Raw genomic sequence first — 26,922 nt, 5'->3', positions numbered from 1 at the left:
TATCCTCCTCGTCAAAATCCAGGACATGATAGTCTTCCGGATGAGTGTTGGTCGCGGAAGCTTGTATATTTGCACCAGATATAGCTTTCCCCTTGATAGCATATGAGTCCTCTTGTAATCCGGGTAAGATTTCAGGTGAGACAACCCCTTGTGGGGTAGGTGGTATAGTTACCCCTTCCGGTAAACCTACCCCAAGCGCACTGGTCTGTTGTAGGCCAACTAACTTGGCAACGATCTGATCAACCAAAGATTCTTGGTTCTTCATGATTGTATTCAGAGTACTCAGACTAATCTAGTTTATCTTATCTTCAAGTTCTTTCTGTAATTTTGCCATGTTTTCCTCGATTTGAGCCATTCTGGCCTCCATTTGTTTTTTTCTTTTTCAAGCGGGTGTTATGTGGATGAGGTGTGTCCAACGCTTGAGGCGGTGTATCCAGTATTTATTCCTTCATTGAGATATTCTTCCGTTAGTTGATGTGAATGCAAAGAAAATAACGAAATGCAGAATATGTCTAAATGCATGATACATGAAATATCCGAGGCATTGATCCAAAAATTGTGCCTGTTATTATGAATAATCCTCATTAAGGACAAAAGTGTTTTATCTATTAAGAGACAAAAATATTCTGACAGTTTTTGACATGTTGACTAGTCTTCTGTATTCGTATGTCACTGGTTGAATAACATGTCGAACCACTCCGGCTTCTCTTGATGGGTCGTGCCAATGTTGAGTTACTTTTTGCACTATCCCAAGAAGTCTTGAATGACTGCATCTCTAGCATCTATCTTTTGTTGAGCCTGTCCCCAAAGAATGCATCATTGGAGCCCTTGATTGATAGGAAATATGTAAAGTCATTAGTTTGTTCCATGAATTCGTCAGCAATGATCTCCAATTCCAGCTATCGTTTTGTAATTGTTATCTCTGAAGGGACTCCTAAGATTAGTAACCTTCATCTTACCCCTGCAACCTCTGACAGTCAATTTTTCCAAGATAGTCTTTCATTGTGCTTGATGCAGACCCGATTCATTCTGAGTCCTTTATAACGTAGCAAAGTGATATATTCCTCAATTGTGGGCACCACACCTTCAGGATTGAATATGACACATAGTCGCCTTGTAGACTGTCCTCTGCATTTTTATCTCTTGTATTACAACCCCTTTATCCATTAATTCATATTATTTATGTTTAACAAACATATTTTTGGTGGTTCAACACCTCTTTTAAATGATGCAGGTGATGAAAACAAAATAAAAGAGAACAAAAACAAAAAGAGTTAGTAAGGTAAATCAAAATAATAATAAAAATGAAAAATCCTACCCCACATGATATCTACCCCTCATGCTTATTATTCCTACCCATACATGATCTCTATCCCGTAAGTTGGTTTTGAACAAGTCCTAACCGCATAAATTTCTAGTTCACATGCTTTGAACAGAAAGTAAAGCAAGAAATAATTCTGGTATCCTAGGGTTTGAAATGAGGTCTTGGGGTGGGCCCTAACTCCTTGTAGTCTCCGGGTTTAGGTTCTGAAAAAAAGGTACCCAAGTTCTCCTTGCTGGTGCCCCCTTGGGCTTACCAGACCCTTAGTCCTAAACCCATCACAGGCTTGTGTGGACTAAGTTAAAATCGAGAGGACACATTCCCTTATGCCTATACGGAGAATAAATTCACACGAAGGCATAAGGTATATGAATCCCGAAGGTTACTTGCTAGGCCCATACGATGAATAAATTCACACGAAGGCGTCGCTTTCAGCCCCACTTAAAACGGGTTTGGAGCTCGGGTATAGAGCCTTTAGATGAAAAAAAGAAAACTTTGAAGGCTGAAATCATGAACAAAACAATTAGTCCAACTATTTACTAGAAAATAATGAAAAGTAAGTAAAAATGATCGAAATATTACCTTAAAATTTAAACTTACCCTTTTCGTTAAAAAGACAATTGGAAATTACCTTAGTCTGACTCACTTACCGTCCCCAGCAGAGTCGCCAAGCTGTCGCAACCGTCTTTCGGTTGTGCCCCGGAATTGGGCTTCGACGTCAAAAATGGATTGGGAGTCGCCACTGATCATTTACTTTACGAAAAGTGGGTTGATCAGATACCTTATTTCTTACATGATCTGCGTCTTACCAGTGATATGTCGGATCCGGGAGTCGGTTACGGTCAAGGAAGGATTAGCACCCTTGAACCGCCCTTTCGGTACTATGTAATTTCCAGTTGTCTTTAATTAAGAAAGTTGAAAGTTTAAATTGAAAGGTAAAATAACGATCCAAAACTTACATTTGATTGATTGAAAATGTACCCTTTTATTTCCTTTTCGAATCCTTTACAATAGTTTTGCCTTTGTATCTTCCCGTGCTTTCCTCTATGTTTTGTGTGTAAATCGTGTGTTACAATGGTGAGTTACAATGGCTATTTATAGTGCTTGTGGATCCTATCTTTAGGAATTTAAATCTTAGTAGAACTCTATCCTATTTTTAGGAGTTTGAATCCTAGCAAAATTTTATCCTATTTTTAGGAGTTTGAATCCTAGTAGGACGAAAATGTGTGTTTAAAATTTTGTTTATGCATGCATGAGTTTTTAATCTTAAATAATTATGTTTTATCTCATGTACATTGAAAAATGTTTTATGATGAACAATCTAAAATTTTCAATAATTTTTCATAACTTCAGTTCATCATAATAATTTTTTGTCAAAATTGTTTTTAAATGTAAATGATATCTCTCTAACAATTAATATCAATTTTTAAAATACTTTGTTTTTAAAAAAATTTGACCATAAACTTTTTAATGTTTATGCATAGAATTTAAATTTTTAATGATATCTCTCTAACAATTGATATAAACTTTTAATGCATAGCATCTTTAAAACTTTATGCATATGCACTTAATCTCAATAATCGAAATTGCATAATGTTTTATATGTGAATGGGTTAAAGCATAATCTATTGAGTATTAGTCAATTATGTGATAAATGATACAATGTCTTATTTGAAACGAATGGTTGTAAAATTATTGACATTGCATCTAATCGGATTATGCTTATTGGTCATAGAATAGGAAACATTTACATGATGCATTAGATTCATTAAATATGACTAATTTATGCCTAGTTGCTAAGGATGAACATGATAGTTGGTTATGACATAGGAGACTAGGACACACTAGCATGAGTGTTTTACAAAGACTAATTCAAGAAGATTTAGTAAGAGGGTTGCCAAAACTAAAATTTGATCAAGATAAAATTCAAATGGGATTAGCCATAATTTTTCATCACCTAGAATCCCTCAACAAAATGGAGTTCTTGAGAGGAAAAATTGAACTTTAGAAGAAATGGCTAGAACCATGCTTTGTGAAAATAATTTACCAAAATATTTTTGGGTGGAAGCCACAAATTCCGCTTGTTATGTTATAAATTGAAGAATTTTTCTAGGTTATTCCTTAAATTCTAAAGCTTATTGGGTATTTAATAAAATAACTTTAGTGGTAGAAGAGTCTATACATGTTGTTTTCGATGATAATCCCTTTCCAAGGAAGGATTCTTGTGTTGACGATGACGTAGGTATTGTAAATACACATGACGTTGGCCATGACGTTGGAGAACCATCATCAAAGGAATAAATGAAATATGAGGAAACTCATGATGCTCTCGAGAATCCAACCATTGAATAAAGAGAAGTCTCTTACCCAAGAGAATACAACTATGTCAAGGATGGTGAAATTATAAGTGATCCATCCAAAGGGGTAACAACTCGATCTTCTCTTAGAAATATACGTAATTATGTTGCATTTATCTCATGCATAAAGCCTAAGAATATTCAAGAAGCATTAAATGATGAAAATTTGATTATGGCTATGCAAGAAGAGTTAAATCAATTTGAGAGAAGTAAAGTATGGACATTAGTTGAAAAGCCTAGTAATAAATCTACTGTAGGTACTAAATGGGTATTTAGGAACAAACTTGATGAAAGTGGTAATATAGTGAGGAACAAGGCTAGACTTGTTACTCAAGGCTATACTCAAGAAGAGGGCATAAATTATGATGAAACATATGCACTCGTAGCTAGGATGGAAGCAATTAGAATGTTATTAGTATTTGCCTGTTTCAATGCATTTAAATTATATCTAACGGATATTAAAAGTGCATTTTTAAATGGTTTTATAAACAAAGAAGTGTATATGTGGAACAACCTCCTGGTTTTCAAGATTCAAAATTTCAAGATCATGTTTTTAAATTGACAAAAGCTTTATATGGTTTAAAACAAGCTCCTAGAGCTTGGTATGAAAGATTGTCAATTTTTTAATAGAAAAAGGTTTTTCAAAAGCAAAGGTTGACACTACATTGTTTTTAAAGTGTAAAGGTAAAGATTTATTAGTAGTTCAAATTTATGTTGTTGATATAATATTTCGTTTTACTAATTATTCTCTTTGCCAAGAATTTTCTAAGCTAATATAGAGAGAATTCGAGATAAGAATGATGGGGGAACTCTTATTTTTCTTGGGACTCCAAATCAAGCAAAGAAAAGATGGCATCATCATCAATCAAGTAAAATACGTAAAGGATATGCTCAAAAAGTTTGGATTGGAAAATGAAAAACCCTAAGCCACTCCAATGAGCTCATCTACAAAGCTTGAAAAAGATGAAGGAGGTAAATGTGTAGATGTTAAACTTTATAGGTCTATGATTGGCTCTTTGCTTTATCTAACCGCAAGTAGATCGGACATTATATTTAGTGTTTGATTATGTGCTAGATTTCAATCATGCCCTAAAGAATCACATCTAAATGCCATTAAGAGAATCTTTAGATACCTTAAGGACACTCCAAGTTTAGGACTTTGGTATCCTAGAGACTCTAGCTTTAGCTTGCGTGCTTTCTCTGATGCGGATTATGGAGGATGCAAAATAGATAGGAAAACACCTTCAGTACATGTCAATTCCTAGGAAATATGTTGATTTCTTGGTTTTTAAAGAAACAAAATAGTGGTACATTATCTACCACTGAAGCAGAATACATTTTAGCGGGTAGTTGTTGCGCAAAAGTTTTATGGATGAAACAAAAAACTTTTTGATTATGGAATTTAAGTTGGTACCATACCTATCAAGTGTGACAATACTAGTTCTATTTGTCTCACTAAAAATCCCATCCAATACTCTAGAACTAAGCACATTGAAATTAGAAATCATTTCATTAGAGATCATGTCACTAAAGGAGATGTAGTTCTAGAATTTGTTGATACTTTGCATCAAATAGCTGGCATTTTTAAAAAATATTTAGATAAAGAAAGATTTTGTACACTTAGGAGAGAATTAGGTTTAACTGGCATATCTTCACTTAGTGTTTAAAATAATTTTAGCACTTTTAATTAGAAATGAAAAATGCTTATAAAAATAACATTTTTGAATGCATTTTATGCTAATAGTTAGGGGGATTTTATGATCTTTAGTGAAAATTAATTATATGTTCAAATAAAATTTAAAGATAGATTTGATTGATTGAATATAGTTAATTTTCAAAATATGAGTTGCCAATACCACCAGAGCTGATTAATTTAGCATTCTAAGTGTTTAAAACAAATTTTGACATTTTTGTGCAAAGTGTATCGATACCTAGGTATCGATACCCCCTCGCCATGTATTGATACACTATGAATATGTACCGATACATTCCTTGAATGTGTATCGATACACTCATAAATTTACCGATACACCCATCGGGTTTTTGGCTTTAAATTCCTAAAATATCATATTTTGCCAATACCCCTAAACAAAAACACTCTTCACGCCATTTGCTCTCTACTCACCTAAATCTCCACTTTGCTTCACATCAACAAATACAAGTCGGAATCCTTTCAGTCTTCAACTCATAATCCTGCTATACTCATCAAATTTGTGCAAATATCACTACATTCTACTCAATCCCAATTTTTCAAGGTAATTTTTATAAAACCACAATTTTATTCATTTTTAAACTTAAGGATAGTTTTAATTAGTTCTAAGTTGAATTAGATATCGGGCATTTATTAGATTGTAGTCTAGAACTATAATCTGCAACAAATTTCATCAAAACACAATATTTTTCAAAAAAATTCAAAATTTTTGAAATAAAAAATGTTTTAATTTTAAAATTGTTGTTTTTTATTTAATTATGTTGTTTTCATGAAAACTATAAGTATTATGATTTTTCAAACATTGTTTTCAAAAATAGTTTTCAAACTTGCCCATTAGGATTAATTTTAGAGAACCTTGAATATTGAGGACTCATATTGAGTTTTGGGATTGATTGTGATGCATACATGTATTTTCAAATTGCAGATATCCTTATCCATTCCGTTTAAAAACCATGTCTCATTCCAAATGCCCTAGGTCATCATCTAGTCGGTCAAACCAACCTCAAAATTGACCTCCTATTTCACCTCAAAATCCAAACCCAAACATTCTCGATATGACTATCCTTAATTCTTGCTTTAACCAACCTGGTTGTTGAGAAGATCTTTACCATAGGTTTGTTAACTTATTCGATTCATATAGAATCCGGGAAGTGCGTATCCCCTCAATCCAAGCCATGATCAATATGAATTTTTAATATCTTCCTACCCTCCGATCATGGAAATTTGATAAACTCTTTCAGCTCAAACCTATCATTTATCACCAACTAGTCCGCATTTTCTATTCCAATGCGGTTTGTGTCCAAAACGAGCCTCAAACTGCCATCGAAGGTATTTGATCCTATCTCTTAGGTCAATACGTTTATATTGACTCTGATACAATCGCTAACATCTTTGGTTTAGATAATGAGGGTTTAGATAACGAAAAAGAAATTGTGGCTACCCGTTATAGAGCTAAGGCTAGTGCGAGTACCTTGTTAACTCATCACGAGCGTTTTCTTCATTTGATGATCTCTTGGTGGTTTAGACCATCTGAAGGTAGATACTCCACCCTTAGAGCTTTAGATTTATTGTGGATACATTGTATCCAACATAATAAGAAAATAAATTTGCCACAAATCATTTTTGGTGAGCTAGTTGAAACCGTAAACAATGTTCCCTCCAAATACATAGAAACCTTAGTTTACAGTTATCTTCTTAGTAATTTATTTATCAAATCCAATCTTAGGGTCCAGCTTGATGTATTCATCCCTCTTAAGAACCCAATAAATCTCACAACCTTGAAAAGTTGGGATGATCCGGGGAAAAAGATCTATGGGTTCGATCTACCCAGAAAACACCGGGTGCTAATTCCTCACGAGCTGCACCGAAGCCGACTACTGATGATGATCCAGAGCTTGAAGAACTTATGTGAGATATCGATGATCACGTGCCCGAGGATGAGCCGGTCCAGCAAGAGGGTCAAATGCCTCTATACTTTCGATCGTTTTTGGAGACATTTGACATGCGGTTTGCATCCATAGAGTCCCACTTAACCGCTATGAGGGCTCAACAATTATAGATTCAACAGGAGATACGTGCTAACAAAGAAGCTATTAACGAAAGACTACATGTGCTTTCACTCGATATGGCTGCTATACGATCACATTTTCATTCTCCCGATCCTCCTATGGATGATTAGACCTTTTTTTGCTTAGTTTTCTTGGTTGTTGAACTTAGAACTTATTGTTAAAACATTTTGAATGTTTTGGATTTGTGTATTGGATGTTTGGATATATTTGTTTGAATGGTTTGAATATTTAATTTGAACTTCATGTTTATATTGACTTCAGTAATTTTTGCCTCATTTACAACTTAGTTGAATATGACCAATTTCCATTACACATTTATGAATATTGTTTATGGACTAATGGCTAACAATTCTCTTGATTGTCATCTTAGTAGCTTCAGCTATATCTTTTTAAATCAAATGGATATTTTATTTAAAACCTTGTTTAAATTTTTCATAGAGTCTTTTTGATTTAACAAAAAGGGGGAGAATAAAGTAAGAGGGAGTAATTTTTCTAAATTGAATTCAAAAATGATTTTCAAAGAAAATCTTAAAATTACTAAAATGTTTTGTTATATCAAAAAGGGAGAGATTTTTTAAAACATTTTGATTTTTCAATATAACAAATAAAGTACTATTGAATTTTAAGATTTTATATTTGGTTCAAAATTATATATTCGGTTAAATTATTCGAATATCCAAAATATTACTCCAAGTTTTCAAATGTCAATTTTAAACCTTATTTAAGTGTAAAATTGTGTTTTAATCTTAAAATATTTTTGAAACAATTTTTACAAAGTATTTCAAACCATAATTGGGCCAAAAATAATTTTTACAAAGGGATGTACCGATACACTCCTATATGTACCGATACACCCCATATTTTGAATGCAATTAGTGTACCGGTACACAACCAATGTATCGATACACTCCTAGCTCCGAGAAATATCAAATGTAATTAGTGTACCGATACACCTGGGATGTACCGATACACTAGGTCAACTAACTGTCGAAATATTTGAATTTTACACTGAGTCTATCGATACACCTACGCTCCCAACAGATTTTTTAAATGGAAAACATACAATAACGGCTCTATTGACTTCACCAATGATCCCCAACGTTCAGAAATGATCCAAGGTGTATTTAAACAAGCTCAGGAGCCATTGATCAATAATAAGAAACAAGAATCAAGAGATAATCAAAGAGAAAGCATCAAACCTCAAGTTTGAGCACCCAAGAAACCGAAGTTGGCCCATTAAGGTTTATTTTTATTTGGTTGGGGCCACCCACTAAGAGCGCATGCTTAAGCATTTCAAGCCTATTTTCAATCAATATTCATTTTGCTTTCAAGAACACCATTAGTACTCAATTGTATTCATTCTCGAGTGTTCTTTCTTTGTTATAGAATTGAGCAAACATCTTGCCTTGAGAGGTTTTTCTGTAAGTTTGCAAAATTTGTAAGTTTCTCTTTGGGAGAAATTGTTCTCAAGAATTTGGGGTATAATTCTTGAGGGAGTTGTAAGGTTACTCTTTGTCCTCAAAATAAAGACAAATTAGTGAATTTTTGGAATATCCATAGAGTGGATAGCTAAGGTAGTGGACGTAGACTTTGGTTGAGAAAGTCAAACCACTCTAAATCGCTGTGCAAATATTTTCAATTTTCTGCAAAAGCTTCCACCAAAATTTTTATTACCAATTCACCCCCTCTTGGCTTATTCATCGATCGACTAACTCAACAATACACTTAGTATGAATTTCTTATCATGTTAGCACACGAAGTGCCTTTTTGGTAATCACCATATGTAACACCCATCTCCTGTAGACCCTTCCGTACACGAAATATGGATGTCACATCACTTTAAAAATAATGTTTGTCATTTAAAAACCTGTAAAAGTTTGTTTCAATTCAAATAACAACAAAATAGGATATTTTGTGAAAGCAACATACAAAAATCTTCACTTAATTACATTAAAAAATGTTTACCATAGTTTAATTACATGCCAACTAAGTTCTTAAATTGAATAAGATTGTCCTACCGTTACTGATGAGAGTCATCCTTATCTCATGATACCTCTTGCTACTGCTGCACTCCTTACTCAATTTATCTTCATTTATTACATACGCGTGGAAACAACACACATTAAGTATTTACTTAGTGATACAATAATATTATAAAGTAACCTTTTTGGTATATATTTAAGTATGTCCTTGTTATTTATTTTGTACTAAATCGTATATTCTTTAAGGATTCTATGATCCTCCTCATTTAAATTGTATTTCATTCACAATTATCTTAAGTATTTTAGTATGCCTAGCATACCTATCTTTATTTATATTTTATTCAATCATTTATCTCTTTAGACTTAAACATTTATTTATTTATTTATTGATAGCATCCCAACATGCTTATAATACACTCTTATACCATTTCCATTATGGTATTCTTCCATGCTTTTATACACTATTATACATTTCATTTATGGCATCTTTTCATGCCTTTTATGTTCTATTTGTGTTTTCCTTTTATAACCTCCATTCAAACTAATTCTGCATTATTGTACATATATATATATATATATATATATATATATATATATATATATATATATATCATCCCATCATATCACTATACATTAAAATTCCTTTATTCTCTTACTCAACAGTGTTTAACCCTTCCTCTAACTGGCATAATTGACACTTTTCTGCCAATTGTACAGTTAGACCATTATTCCTTTACTCAACGTTACTTAACCGTTCATCTATCTGGCATAACTGACACCTTTCTATCAATTGCACAGCTAGGCAATTTCATCTTTGATTTGGAATAGTTTTTATTCTAATACTTACTTTTAATATCAATTAACTCCCTTTTAATTTATTATAAACCTTATACATTCACACCCTTAGTGCTCACATGGTAATTTACCAGCTTCTTATTTATGTTCATTTATTAAGATGAACATGTAGTGCTTATATCGTTATTCCTCAACCATTCTATAATCTATGTGGTTGACATACCCATTACCAATATAAAGATCCATTTTTCTTATTATGAAATTCTTATGTTTATACACAAATATTTCTTATACGAAAACTCATACATTTAATATAGTGAAATTGTTGCCATGATTGTTTCTTTTTGTTTGTAACCTCCATTTATGTTTATAATACATCATTATGCATTTTAAACTTTAACATGTTTTCTGTTGATAATGCACCCATATACATTTCAACTATAGTATACTTTTATGTTGATAATGTACCCATATACATCTCAACAATATTATACTTTTCTGTTGATAATGTACCCATATATATTTCAACTCTAGCATATATTTTTGTTGATAATGCACCCATATGCATTTCAACTCTAGTATACTTTTCTGTTGATAATGCACCCATATGCATTTCAACTCTGGCATACTTTCATGCCAATAATGCACCCATATGCATTGTTCTGTTATACTGATAATGTATCCATATACATATCAGTTAAGGCATCCTTCCATACCACTCATGCATCATTTCATGCATTTTCAATTATGGCATCCGTTCATGCCTTTATGCATCCTTTCATACATTTTTAATTATGGCATCTGTTCATGCCTTTATGCATCCTTTCATGCATTTTCAATTATGGCATCCGTTCATGCCTTTATGCATCCTTTCATGCATTTTCAATTATTAAATTGATTTAGAGTAGTTCATACTCTAAAACTTATTCATAATATTCTTTTTATATTTATAAGATATCATAATCAATATTATAACACATATATATAATTTAAACATGATAAATTGAATATTCATCATCTCTCATATTTATAATAAAGTACTCACCTCATTTTCCTTGCTATGTATCCAAAATGTAAGGTTGATTGCTCCGGTATTTTGCCTTTACCCTTGGTTTCGATCTATTCCACATTCATTACATACATGAATAATATCAATTGTGAGTGTATTTCCTGACATTTATAACTTAAACATTAATCAAAATACTTATTATTAACCTTTCTCCAACAATATTAGCCCAACTTAACATTTATGGCCTTTCAGTATCAATACCCCTACCCTGGTATAGATACTGCTATACTATGGTATCGATACCCCCTTCCAGTATCAATACCAAAATTAGCTTCGATGTAGTCTAGTATCGATACCCTCACCATGGTATCGATACCACTATGCTATGGTACCGATACCCCCTTAGGTATCGATACCAAAATTAGATTCAATGTTTACATGTATCGATGTTTACAAGTAAATTTTACCAATAATCATCCATAAACCCTCCTATTTCAACATATCATTATAAAACCCATTTTCTAAGTTCTCTTCTATTTCCCTTATCTCATTGTTGTAATTCCATTTAAACCTTCATTAAGCTTATATCATGCTCAAGGTTTCAATAACCAACTAAAATCTAAAGAATCAACTAACAATTTGAAAACTCACCTTTACTATGGGGGAAGAGCCTTTCCACGGGGAAGAAGAGAAAATAGGGAGATAGCTTATTTTCCTCTCTTTTAACCCTTTTTAAATCCCTAATAGGGATATATTTTAAATTCATTTCCCTCTTAAAAGACCAAAATTCCCTCTTAATTTATCTATTGTCACAAATTAGCCTTAACCCTATTCTAAATCATTTCCTCATCTTTTACCATTTAATCAAATAAATCCTCACATTTTAAATCTTTTCAATAAAGTCACTTACATGATATTTTGGGTATTACAATTCTCCCCCTTAAGAAAATGCATCCTTAAATTTAAAAACTTTATGTGTTTACCACAATACTTCAACTAGAGAAATCGTCTTGTTACGCTGTTTCTGGATTTCTCTAGTCCAAATTTGTATTGGTTCTTTTTTTCATAATTCAATTTTAATCGAATCTCCATTTCCCAAAGTAAGAACATGCAATGAATTTGATTGGTCATTATTAAAAAATGACACATGAAAACACTATAGATATTGTCCATTCCGGAATACAAAAGCTAACTGATAAAATCTATTAAGGTTCATTAATTCTCAAACTCAGTTCAAACCACAATATTTCCTTTCAAAACAATACCTTTAGAAAAACTTTATCACTTTCTAGCCACTCAACTACTTTTCTCTTTAAATCGGCATAAAACTTTTGTAATTAGCACCACTATAGCGTCGCTCACTATACAATTTATGACATCAAATCTTTTAAAGTACTCGACTACGGCCGACTCTAAAACATAAGTAAATAATTCCTATTATGAGTCTTTAACTTTATTGAGGCATATGTCAAAACTTTACATTTGTGCATAAGCACACATTTCCTAAACCGTTGATATATGCATTAGTAAAAAGTACATAATGTTTACCCAACTCAAGTTGTATAAACGACGGTATTACTGTTACAATTCTCTTTAATATTTTAAAACTCTCTTGACCCTTTTTCATTCTCCCAAAAAGACATATCTTTCCTTAAAATCTTGGTTAGCAACAAAGCTAACATCAAAAAGTTTTTCACTAACCATCAATAGTAAACAACAAGCCTCAAAGAGATCCAAACTTTAGGATCATTCTTTGGGAGTTTCCAATTTACTAGAACATGAGTTTTTCTTAAATTTACTCTTATACTTTATGCCTAAACAATATGGTCAAATAAAACTATCTATGCTAACCAAAGTCCACATTTGAATAATTTGGTAAACAAATTCTTCTCTCAAAGAGTCTGATTTAACTGTCAAAATCTATGTATAACCACATAGATTTATCTTTCTTTTCACTATTAACACGTATTTGATTCACTTGACTCACTTAAGTCATTTAATTACTAAATCATAGAAACATGTTCAATACCTTATTAACTATTTACCTTGAATTTCCACCTTTCGATATGGAGGTATCTCAATAAATTTACTTGAAAAGACATCTATAATTTCCCAAATTGTTGTGAAATTATCAAACCATTCTTCTTTAATCATTTGAGTATCTATCACATTAACTATAAAAGCTATATATATATATAATCACCCTGAGAGATGATTTTACTTTCTCACTAAAAACTATAATCTTCATAACCTCTACATTTTTCTAGAATAATCATCTCTAAGACAAACAACTTATATTCAATATGATTTTAACTCATCAAATGGTAATTTCATCCAGTTCATTGGGAGCATAGCCCATGGAATTCTTATCAATTATTTACTACCTGCTCAATTCATCTTTGCACTATGACCCATTATAGTTTACTGATATCTTCTTACTCAATATTAAGTTCAATATAATACTTTTACTTTTAAAATATTTCATTTCCTTATTGAGGAAATCCGTATAACTTCTCCATATCCCTTTAAAATATTCTTGAACAGTTGAAACATCTTCTATTTCAACTATGAAAATCTAATTATCCACTTCATTTAATAAAAAAAACTCGAAAACTTTGTAGCAATAACTTCATAGCAATTAATGCTAAAATCACACTAGTAATCAATTTACACTTTTTGTTTTCATCATGAACTTGACACTTTGTCAAATTCTCAAGAATTAATCTCGACTTTAATTAATAATCCATTGAAGTATGAAACGGGTAGTAATTTCATTTTCACAAATTACTTTCTAAAATAACTCTATTAGTTTCATAAAACTTAATCATTTATTCTTAAATAACCCATAATCAATTGATTCACTAACAACTCTTCTTTCTATAAGCTTTTAGCGGTTAATATACTTACCGCTTATTCATTTCTTCCTACTCACATTAACCATACTTTAAACACTTTAATGCTTCGCTTAAGTATTTCTCTAAATCAGTAACGTTGTTAAATGCTGGGGCATTTCTTGCAAAGAATAAAGGAAAAAATCCCTAGCAACTTTTACTCTTCTAAGACATGATAGTGAAGTCATGTCGAATTCTCTTGAATCAATGTTGATCTCGACCTTCTTTTCAATATTATCAACCTTCTTACTTTTACCCTTAGTTTACAATATCTATTAGAACATACATAATAAAACACTCGAGTTAATAAGGAGTGGCATCTATCACACTCTAATTGACATCATATCAGTAACTTTGACAACCTTAATGGTATGTAATCCTTTTTCTTAGTTCAATTAAACCCGATTTTGGCCGAGAATCGGCTAAACCTATAGCTCTGATACCAATAAATATAACACTCATCTCCTGTATACCCTTCCATACACGAGATATGGATGTCACATCACTTTCAAAAATAATGTTTGTCATTTGAAAACCCGTAAAATTTTGTTTCAATTCGAATAACCAATTAATAGGATATTTGTTAAAAAAAACATACTAAAATCTTCACTTAATTACATTACAAAATGTTTACCATAGTTTAATTACATGCCAACTAAGTTCTTAAATTGAAGAAGATTGTCCTACCGTTACTGATGAGAGACAACCTTATCCCCTGATACCCACTGCTACAATTACACTCCTTACTCAATTTATCTCCATTTATTACCTACGCGTGGAAACAACACACATTAAGTATTTACTTAGTGAGACAATAATATTATAAAGTAACCTTTTTGGTATATATTTAAGTATGTCCTTGTTATTTATTTTGTACTAAATCATATATTCCTTAAGGATTCTATGATCCTCCTCATTTAAATTGTATTCCATTCACAATTATCTTAAGTATTTTAGTATGCCTAGCATACCTATCTTTCTCTATATTTTCTTCAATCATTTATGTCTTTAGTCCTAAACATTTATTTATTTTTTTAACGATAGCATCCCAACATGCTTATAATACACTCTTATACCATTTCCATTATGGCATTCTTCCATTCTTTTATACACTGTTATACATTTCATTTATGGCATCTTTTCATGCCTTTTATGTTCTATTTGTGTTTTCCTTGATAACCTCCATTCAAACTAAGTATGCATTGTTGTATATTATATATATATATTTATATATATCATCCCTTCATATCACTGTACATTAAAATTCCTTTATTCTCTTACTCAACAGTGTTTAACCCTTCCTCTAACTGGCATAATTGACACTTTTCTGCCAATTGCACAGTTAGACCATTAATCTTTTACTCAACGTTACTTAACCGTTCATCTACCTGGCATAACTGACACCTTTCTGTCAATTGCACAGCTAGGCAATTTCATCTTTTATTACTTACTTTTAATATCAATTAACTCTCTTTTAATTTATTATAAACCTTATACATTCACACCTTTAGTGCTCACATGGTAATTTACCAACTTCTTATTTCTGTTCATTTATTAAGATGCACATGTAATGCTTATATTGTTACTCCTCAACCATTCTATAATCTATGTGGTTGACATACCCATTACCAATATAAAGATCCATTTTTCTTATTATGAAATTCTTAGGTTTATACACATATATTTCTTATAAGAAAACTCATACATTTAATATAGTGAAATTGTTGCCATGATTCTTTCTTTTCATTTGTAACCTCCATTTATGTTTATAATACATCATTATGCATTTTAAACTCTAACATCTTTTCTATTGATAATGTACCCATATCCATTTCAACTATAGTATACTTTTATGTTGATAATGTACCCATATACATCTCAATCATAGTATACTTTTCTGTTGATAATGTACCCATATACATTTCAACTCTAGCATACTTTTCTGTTGATAATGCACTCATATGCATTTCAACTCTAGTATACTTTTCTGTGGATAATGCACCCATATGCATTTCAACTCTGGCATACTTTCATGCCAATAATGCACCCATATGCATTATTCTGTTATACTAATAATTTACCCATATACATATCAGTTAAGGCATCCTTTCATGCCACTAATGCATCCTTTCATTCATTTTCAATTATGGCATCCGTTCATGCCTTTATGCATCCGTTCATAACTTTATGCATCCTTTCATGACTTTATGCATCGTTTCATGCATTTTCAATTATGGCATCCGTTCATGCCTTTATGCATCCTTTAATGCATTTCCAATTATGAAATTGATTTAGAGTAGTTCATACTCTAAAAATTATTCATAATATTCTTTTTATATTTATAAGATATCATAATCAATATTATAACACATATATATAATTTAAATAGGCTAAATTGAATATTCATCATCTCTCAAACTTATAATAAAGTACTCACCTCAATTTCATTTCTATGTATCCAAAACGTAAGGTTGATTGCTCCGGTATTTTGCCTTTACCCTTGGTTTCGATCTATTGCACATTCATTACATACATGCATAATATCAATTGTTAGTGTATTTCCTAACAATTATAACTTAAACAATAATAAAAATACTTATTATTAACCTTTCTCCAACAATATTAGCCCAACTTAACATTTATGGCCTTTCAATATTGATACCCCTACCCTGGTATCGATACTACTCTACTATGGTATCGATACCCCCTTCCAATATCAATACCAAAATTAGCTTCGATGTAGTCTGGTATCGATACCATCACCATGGTATCGATACCACTATGCTATGGTATCGATACACCCTTAGGTATTGATACCAAAATTAGATTCGATGTTGACATATATCGATACCCTTACCATGGTATCGATACCACATTGCTTGGGTACCGATATTGATTGAATCAGTATCGATACCTCTCATATAATTTAGCCTAATTTTTGCCTATGGTATCGGTATTATTCTATAGGGTACCGATACCCCTACCCAGATTTTCCAGTTTTCACCCGAAATTTGCCCAACTTTGGGCCAATTTTCATCTCCTTTACCACTAACAATACTATATAACACTTCTCTACTTAACTCTACTAACTTTCCTTCATTTAAATACTTAAAACATCTAGTATCTCTCAAATACATATGCTTTTTATAATCATACCAAAATTTCCAACTTGTTTTTAAACTCATTCTAGACTTTTAATCTTTCATTTACCTCATTGACAAGTCAATTTTACCAATAACCATCCATAAACCCTCATATTTCAATATATCATTATAAAACCCATTTTCTAAGTACTCTTTTATTTCTCTTATCTCATTGTTTTAATCCCATTAAAACCTTCATTAAGCTTCTATCATGCTCAAGGTTTCAATAACTAACCAAAATCTAAAGAATCAACTAACAATTTGAAAACTCACCTTTACTATGGGGGAAGAGCCTTTCCACGGGGAAGAAGAGAAAATAGGGAGATAGCTTATTTTCCTCTCTTTTTACCCCTTTTTAAATCCCTAATAGGGATATATTTTAAATTCATTTCCCTCTTAAAAGACCAAAATGCCCTCTTAATTTATCTATTGTTACAAATTAGCCTTAACACTATTCCAAATCATTTCCTCATCTTTTACTATTTAATCAAATAAATCCTCACATTTTAAATCTTTTCAACAAAGTCACTTACATGATATTTGGGGTATTACACCATATATACATCAATATTTCATGCCACTATGACTATTATAGCATATACGTACATAATTAAATACATTCACCTGGCTCGCCTTGCTTAGATATCCAAAATGGGAAGATGATTACTCCGGAACTTTGCCCTTGCCTTTTGCCTTACTCGACTCGGGATCTTGATTTCGATCTATCCCAGATTCATTAAATACATGTATAATATCAATTGTTAGTGTATTTCCTAATAATTATAACTTAAACATTAATCAAAAGTACATATTATTAATCTTTCTACAACAATATAAGCATAACTTAACATTTCTGGTTCCTCAGTATCGATGATGCTCCTACCATGGTATCGATACTACCCTACTATGGTATCGATACCCCCTTCTGGTATCGATACCAAAATTAGATTCGATGTGGCCCAGTAACGATACCCTTACCATGGTATCGATACCCTTACCATGGTATCTATACTACTATATTATGGCACCGATACCCCTTTATGGTATTTATACAAAAATTAGGTTTGATGTTACCTAGTATCGATACCCTTAACATTATATCGATACTACCTCATCGGTACCGATACTGATTGAATCACTATCGATACTTCTCATCTAAATCATCCCAATTTTAGCCTATAGTATCGGTATTGTTCTATCAGTATTGATACTCATGCCCAGATTTTCCAGTTTTCAACCCGAGACATACCCAACTTTGGCCAATTTTCCTCTCATTTACCCCTAACAATACTATTCAACTCTTCTCTACTTAACCATACTAACTTTCCTTCATTTAGATACTTAAAACATCTAGTATCCCTCAATAGCATTTGATTCTAAGAATCACACCAAAATTTTTAACTTGTTTTCACACTCATCCAATGCTTCTAATCCTTCATTTACCTTTTTCACAAGTCAAAACTACTAATAATCATCCATAAATATCAATATACTTACATATCATTATAAAACTCATTTTCTAAAATCTCCTTTATTTCCCTTATCACATTGTTTTAATCTCATCTAAACCTTTCTTAAGCTTCCATAATCTACAAAGCTTCAATAACCAACCAAAAACGAAGAAATAACTTAGTAAATTAAAAACTTACCTTTGAGCTATTGAGGGACTTGTTACGGGGGAAATAGGAAGGAGAGAAAGAAGACTTTTTGTATCCTCTAATATCCTTTTCCCTTTTTTATTTAATACCAATTTAGAAGACATTTTAAATTCTTTTTTATTTAAAGGACCAAAATGCCCTCTTAATAATCCATTGTCACAATTTAGTCTAAATCATTAATCCTAATCCTTCTCATCTTTCATTATTTAATAAAATAAATCCTCATATTTTTTAATCATTTCAATATAGTCCCTAAATCAGTATTTGGGGCATTACACCTAATTTCCCCCAATGGCTGAATATCACAATGATCATAAGACTAGTTTTTCATTCAATTTCAAGCATGAATTCAACTTCCTTACTTCAAATTCATGATATTCTTATCAACACAACATCAAATTGAACCAAAATCCAATCAACCACCAAAACCCTAATTAGGTTAAATGCTTTAAATCATTCTACACTTGATTTTAAACATCATATATGCTTGAAAATTAATCTCCGACATCAAAAACATAATAATCTTTCATTAATTCTTCAAACTCCAAAAACTCTATATAAACACTAACCTTCAATCTCAACATATAAGCATCTTCACTATGAAATATTGGTACCAAATAATAGACAATTTCATTTAAATTAATTCTCTAATTCATAACTTAGTCCAAAAATCAATCATGTAAGCTCAAAAATCAATCATGTAAGCTTAAAAATCAAAAATAAAATGTTTAACTTGGAGAAATGGTGGTTTTGGCCAAGATTGAAGAAAGAGCTGATTTTTTGTTTATTTTATTTTTTTAATCTAGTATTTATTAACCTTGACATGTGGCACTTTAATAATATAATTGAATTTAAAATTCAATTAATGAAAAAATCCCAAAATTGCCATTAATGAAACTTGATAATTAACAAATTTCATTACATTATCTTCCATTAAAATATTCCTTAGTCAAAGATGGATCAACTTGACTTTGAATTTTTACTTTGTCCATGCAATTTTCAAAAATTGAACTTTAGTCACTAAAATTCCACTATTCAACTAAATCTGAAAAATTACACTGTTCTGAGCCAAATTTCTTTGATCTAAAATATGGAAATAATATTTCCAACCATTTTATAACATACTTCAAAATTTCATAAAATTCCAATTCGATCCGATTATCCGATTTTAATACCGAACTTTATCGCTTTATAGCTTTTAACACAAATCTTGTACCGAAAATATGATTCGAGCAAACTCCTTGATTTAGGCCAAACTGTTTATTTACTGGCTAAAATCTACAACTTTTTAAAATTTATTTTTGATCCCTAAACTTTTACAAAGTTTATACTTTAACCCTTAAACTTTCAAAACTTACATTTTGGTCACTACTTAAAATTTGGGGTATTACATCCCAATACGTGCAACCGAATTTGAAACAAAACCAAGGGGAGCATCATGCATCAACATCCATAAGTCGGCATGATTATAATCCACTTTCAGTGGGTTCTCACCTTCCTTAAGTCGATGCAGGATCAACATATGGTTATTGAAATTCCATGGGCCTCCTGCTTTCTATCCATATCAACTTCATGATAGAGTCTGAAAAGGAATCTCCCATCTCCAATATCAGTTATGGATATGCCTTCAAGGGGACGCACCCACAAAATAGTTTGTAAAAGATATCCCAAGATCTGTTTTTAGGGGTTTAACAGTGACCACTTCATCCTCTTCATCTTCTAAGTTGAGGTCTACCAGATTCATTTGTAGAGTTGGATCCATATGAAGAAGTTCAGACAAGTACAAGCAAATTTAGACAAAAAAATGAAAAGTGTGTCACAAGACAAAAAAACGTGCTACAAGAGCATAACAGATCGTGTCACAAGACAGAGATATGAAGTTTTTTTCCAAAATAATTCTCGAAGCATTTTAAAATATAACAATCTATCAGTTTCTAATAATTTTTATAAAGAATGTTTCTATAATTTTATTTTTGTTTTAATTTTTTTATTTAACTGTAAATAATATAATTGAAATTATTTAAATTGTTTATTCTAAGAAAGTATGTTACAACTATTTTTCTATTTTTTAGATTAATTTAACTATTAAATCAAAAATAAAATATGCAAAGATCAATCGAGAAGAGAGTAGGTAGAGGACAGTCCTCCCCTATAATTGTCAAATTCTCTTCTATTCTTTTGTTTTTTATAATATTTTTTATTAATAATCTATTTTTGTACATAAACTTTATAAAATCATCCTTTAAAATAACATTTTGAATCTGTCCCTTAATACATCTGTTATCTTCTTTAACCTTCCATTTATTTCCTTTCCTACCATTTATTTGAGTTATGTCTTCAGTAATGATATATATATATTTTATGATATAAATCAATTTTTTTTAATTAAATAGAAAGATATTATATTTTAAGATGAATAACAAAATTCAAATTTATATAAGATAAAACAATATAAATATCTTTAATCAGTCAATCAATTAATGGATCTCTACTCAAATAAATCGCTACTCAAATAAATCAATTTTTAATCATTTGACTCGGTTCTCTTTTTATCTCACTTAATTCTTAGAATTTAACCAAAAGAATTAATTATTTTAATAATGTAATACTCTAAAATTATATCACATCGCTAAAATAATAAAAAAATCAAATTCAATAATTTATGTGGACAAAAACTCTCATAGATGATCTAGTGGCTGAGAGTCAATTTATAATACTCGAAGTCCCGCCGACTTCATCTGGAAAAAAAAAAGTTGCAGAAATAACATGTAAATTATCAAGAAGTGTCACCCTTGCATCTTTTGGTACCTTACCCTTCTTTCTTTTCTTCAAGAATTCTTTCCTCAAACTGCTCATATAGCCACTATACTTGTGCATAAGCATTCCTTTAACTCCTCGCTTTGACAGTCATCCAGAGATTCCTGATTTTTTGAAGCTTCAACTTCCCCACCATAATTTAACTCTTACTTCGAAGTCCCACCAGTTTCATTTGGAAAATGTTGCATAAATAATATGTAAATTGCTTGAAGAAGAAGAAGACGCGTGATTTTTTTTTTTTAAATATCAACTCAGATTTTTATGGATTTTTTTATTTTTTAATTGTCAACTCATACTCGGGTTAATAGGAGTTAACAACTGAGGAACTAAAATCGAACGAATTATTAATATAAGGACCAAAACTGCTCTTTTCTTAAATCAGTGACCAAAATCGGATGGACTAAAAACATAAGAGATTATCCTTATAGTTTATCCTTATTTATAATAGACTTAATGGATCATTTTGCCCCTAAAATAAATTCAAATTAATAATCTTGTTCCAGCTTTTTAGTTTCGACTTTTAGTTTCAAAAGCTATTATCATAGAACAATCTTCATTAGACAACAAGGTTTTGTTGCACCAATAATTCGATACTACACTAAAAGTTTTTTGTTGCACCAATCAAGATGTTGAACTATCTCTCGTATTTGATGCGACGTTCATTGTCTTCCTTCAAAATCGTCTACTATGATTGTTAAATCTGAAACCTCAATTTCTATGTGATTTTCAGGGAAAAAGATTTTCATATCTTCGTGAAGAGTCTTCTAATTCTCGACCCAACTAACATCTAACTCTATGAGAACATCTCGGTCATGATGCCTTTGAATCCCTTTTTTAATCGGTTCACTTCCTTTGTAGATCATCAAAACATTGTCGGACATATAAATTTAATTATTTAGTTGAACAACCCTCGTTTGATTATGAAACTTTATAATATTAGTGATCACTTGTGAACTAACATCTTTATGTCCATAAAGATACAAAATGCAGGAAAGAAACAAAAAAGAATGGATTAATAAAACAATATAATAAACAAAATAATAATAACTAATGTTAAATGATAAAGCATACTCACACATATTGTTTACCTAAATATGGTTTATTAAAATAAATCTTGTTTAAATATGTTTTCTTTCCCACATGATTTTATTCGAAAAGTAAATCATATTGACATATTTTCTAGTTCACATACTTTTATTCGAAAGATAAATTGTATCTATAAATTTAAAACAAAAACCAAACATTAAGAGTTGTTTCTCCTTTGTATACTTTTTTAGGTACCACTAATGGATAAAGTTTTAATATAGCTTTAATCGAGTGGACTCTTACAACTTATTATATGAGATTTTGATTCTAAGAAGGTACATGAATTTTATCCATCGTCTCTTACTAAGGATAGTAAGACCATCGTTCCTCACTTAATACTATAGGCTTGTGTAGATCAAGTTCAACTTTGGAGAATACATTTCTCTATACCTACAATTTTCACAAATACGTCTCTTTCACCCATACTAAATAGGAATAGAACTCGAGTAGAAAACTCATGATATAAAAATGTACGTGTATAATATGTGAAGAGAAACTCATAAATCTTTTGAAAAGAAAAGGAAAAAATAAATGTTCTTTCCCGAAACTTTTCACACATTTGAAAATAATATAAATTACAAAATTTATAAATTTGTCATCATTGCATGGTTGAGAAACTTATGAGATAATATGATTTTTTTTCCTAAAAACAATATAAATTAGCCAAAGACTAATACAATATTTATATTAAATGATAGGTTTTTAAAATTTCAAGAGATGAACATATAAAATTTGAATTCAACCCGCCTCATATAGGTATCAACAAACTGATAGAAATAAACGTTATTTAGGATAAATTATATCACTGTTCGATAAGAATCTACACCTTCAGATTACACCTCAATAGTGGGTGGTGGTGTTGTTTTTTTTTTCTGGACTATACTCGTACAAACAAACATATCCCAATATTGGGTTTTGAGGCAAGCTTCGTTTTAGAACATGTAAAAAAGAATCTAATTGAAGTTTGATGAAGGGCTCCATCTTTCTTTTAAATATTCCTCCAATGAAATGTTACTTCTTTGCTCAGTGCTACTAAATGATGTCGAATCATCCTCAACATCAAGCATTGCAAGGCTTAAATGTAAATCTGCCCTTGAATTTTGATCAACTTCATCATCATCCGTGTCATATTCTTGGCTTTCTTTGTTCTCATCTTGTGCCAAGGAACATTTTTCAGTGGCTTTATCCCCTCTTAAGAGCTCCAGTACCTAAAGAAATCATGCAAATTATAAATGAAGTTCAAGCCTGTTCAAAGGCGTTTCAGCGAGATATAGAAAAGCTTGATTACGTCGTTCATCTTCGGCCGGAGTTGAGCTGTTCGTTTGATGCAGAGAGTTGCTACTATAACCATTCTATGCATCTGAGCCGCATTGATGTTTTCATTCAAATCAGAGTCCAGTATGCCTTTCACATCTCCACTCTCTATCATTGGCTTTGCCTGAAATTTAACAACTTTCAGCATGATTGATGTGCATCTCAACAATTGAAAGATCATTGTTTCAGAGAAAGACTCTTACCCACATGACCAAACTCTGCTGGCCCTCGTGATTCCCGAAGCTTATCGGTCTTTTTCCTGACAATAATTCAAGTAGAATGATTCCGAAAGCATAGACATCGATCTTGTCACTAAGCTTGCCATGCATAAAGTAATCGGGAGCTAAATACCCGAATGTTCCAGCAACATCAGCTCGAGTTAGAAATGATGATGCAGTTGGTCCCCATGTTGCTAGTCCAAAGTCAGATAACTGTCATAGTGATTCAACTTTGTGACATTTTTTATCTTCAACCAAATATTATTTCAGTAAACACCATTTCAATTATCTTTGCTTCAAATTCATCTGAAAGAATAATATTTGAAGACTTGACATCTCTATGAATAACAGGTCGAGAATGCTCATTATGTAGGCAATTTAAACCTTCAGCAATTGCAACAGCCACGTTATACCTCACCTCCCATGGCAAGGGATGTTTATCTTTGCTCTTCCCTATTATATATACGTACATGTTAGCTTGCATTAGTATGGTTGAAAACATCTTTTACCAAACAAACGAAAACAACGGAAGCTTTACCATGCAGAATTTCTGCTAAGCTTCCTTTAGATGAGAATTCATAGACCGATATTAGATCATAATCTTTAACGCATACACCAACTAGAGGCCCTTTGTTTTTATGCTTCAGTGAGGAGATTATTTCGATTTCATTTGCAAAATCCTTATTTGCATCTTTTGATGACTTCAGAATCTTATCAGCAACTGCGTTGTGACAACTGTCGTTTTCGATGTCAAAATAATTCTTTTTTTCTCAATTAATCAATAAGGAAATGCGTAGTATAGAGAAATAAGGGTTGAATCCTCAGGAACTTAGAAAATCACAAATTTATGTTTGAATGGTTCTAGCCAGGCGTGAATAGAAAAAGGGGTTTGGTAAAATGAAATTAAAATGGTAAAAATAAATAAAAGCAATTTAAATCAAAAAATAAGAGAATAAAGTTTGTGAATAAATACTGTAAAAATAGCCTCAAGCCTTGCTTTGACTCAATTTCATTTAGATCATCGAATAAGATTTTCCCTCCGGGATTCTCGTCGGTTACTTTGTCTACAAGGGCTATCCCCGTGACTCTATCTTGTATACCGAATATCCAAGGTAATCTTTGATTCCGGCTTCGGTAATTGATTCTAACAACATCAATTGTCGTAGATCAATTACCGTTTAAGTTTGTGGAGTCCGACTCGGATTGTTGCTTCAATAACCGCCAATTCCGATCTCAATTCCCTCTTGGCGAAGCCATCTCGCCAAATGTGTTCCCATGAAGTCGAATTGTTTTCTATAAGCCAAATCTTCGTCCCACACATTTAATCGCAACAACCTCTTGACCAAAGTTCATCTTTGATTTTGAAAACTGTTTTGATTTTGAAAAATAAGCGCAGAGATTGAGAGAGAAATTCCGAAGATATTAAGGGCATGTTTCAATTCTCCCGATGGAATTGAGTCATCGCGACAGCTCTCGACTTATGAAAGTTTAGCTAAGCATGACTGTTAGCATTTTGAAAACAAAGCTTGAAAAATAAAAGAAAAATGAAAAGAACTTGAAAAGTAAAAAGAGAAAGTTTTTATAAAAACCAGAGAGAAAAGAATATTGTAATCCGAATGATGAGTTTAGGTTTACCCCAAGTGGGTATTTATAGCCTCTCAAAGCCTAAAGGATAAACAAAGAAAATAAATAAAATAATCCTAAAGATAATTGTTTTTTTAATTTAAATTCAAACTTAAACTAGTCTCCTAATGCAACTCTGCTCGTCAATCTTCTAGAAGGCGTGCGGAGGAAGTCTTCTAGAAGTCGTTGCTGACTGGACCTTCTAAAAACTGCCACGTCAGACCGCGTCATGCCCAGAGTCGTGCCCATGTCTCCAACCGTGACCAAATAATAAAAAAAATGCAGAATGCGCCCGTTTTGTCACTAATTCTGGAAAGTAAGGACCTGCACGAAAACAAACATAACACGACCAATTTAGCAGTAATAATTCTACAAAACCGAAGAAATAACAAGCAAAGATTGACGATTCTGAACACTCGTCAAATTCCCCCTCACTTATCTCATGTTTGTCCTCAAGTATGATATAATCAAATAAGTCAAACACTTCATTAAACGTTCTTTTGTCAAGTTTCACATTCAAGGAAGCAAGGTAGAGACCACAATAACTATTCAAGTTAAGAAATCAATCAATTGAACATCATCAATTGGAACAAGTCAAGTGAAATTGTAATATCCATTCATTAATTAATCTCAATGTTCATAAACCAACGTCTTACCGGGATTCACTCAAATCACTCAATGTGTTTGGGGTAAAGAAACGCTCAATGTCAGAATTGACACGATATTGCCATAGGCCTGCATGTAAATCAAATCTTCACTACTAATAAGAACAAGATGCATAAATCAAAGGGTCTTTTATTGGTTGTAATGAGACTTAGGTAAAGGTGGGGAAAAGGCTAAATATACGGCTAAATATTCAAGGCAATGAACTAACAAATAATAATTTCAACTCCATCAAAACATTAAGCACAACAAGATAAAAAAACAA

General features: G+C 31.6%; 1 long non-coding RNA gene across 1 annotated transcript; it reads right to left on the bottom strand.

Annotated features, from left to right (window-relative positions):
* Window positions 1-4,253: 4,253 nt before the first annotated feature.
* Window positions 4,254-24,487, bottom strand: LOC120120504. Its single transcript, XR_005515908.1, has 4 exons — window positions 24,357-24,487; window positions 23,779-24,277; window positions 4,930-4,939; window positions 4,254-4,267 (listed from the first exon to the last, which is right to left on the bottom strand). It is a non-coding gene; the product is annotated as an uncharacterized LOC120120504 (long non-coding RNA).
* Window positions 24,488-26,922: the final 2,435 nt, after the last annotated feature.

The sequence above is a fragment of the Hibiscus syriacus genome, unplaced genomic scaffold (genome assembly GCF_006381635.1).
Source record: "Hibiscus syriacus cultivar Baekdansim isolate YM2019G1 unplaced genomic scaffold, ASM638163v2 tig00110339_pilon, whole genome shotgun sequence".
In the NCBI taxonomy this organism is placed as follows: Eukaryota; Viridiplantae; Streptophyta; class Magnoliopsida; order Malvales; family Malvaceae; genus Hibiscus; species Hibiscus syriacus.
This window is presented reverse-complemented; position numbering and strand designations above follow the sequence as displayed.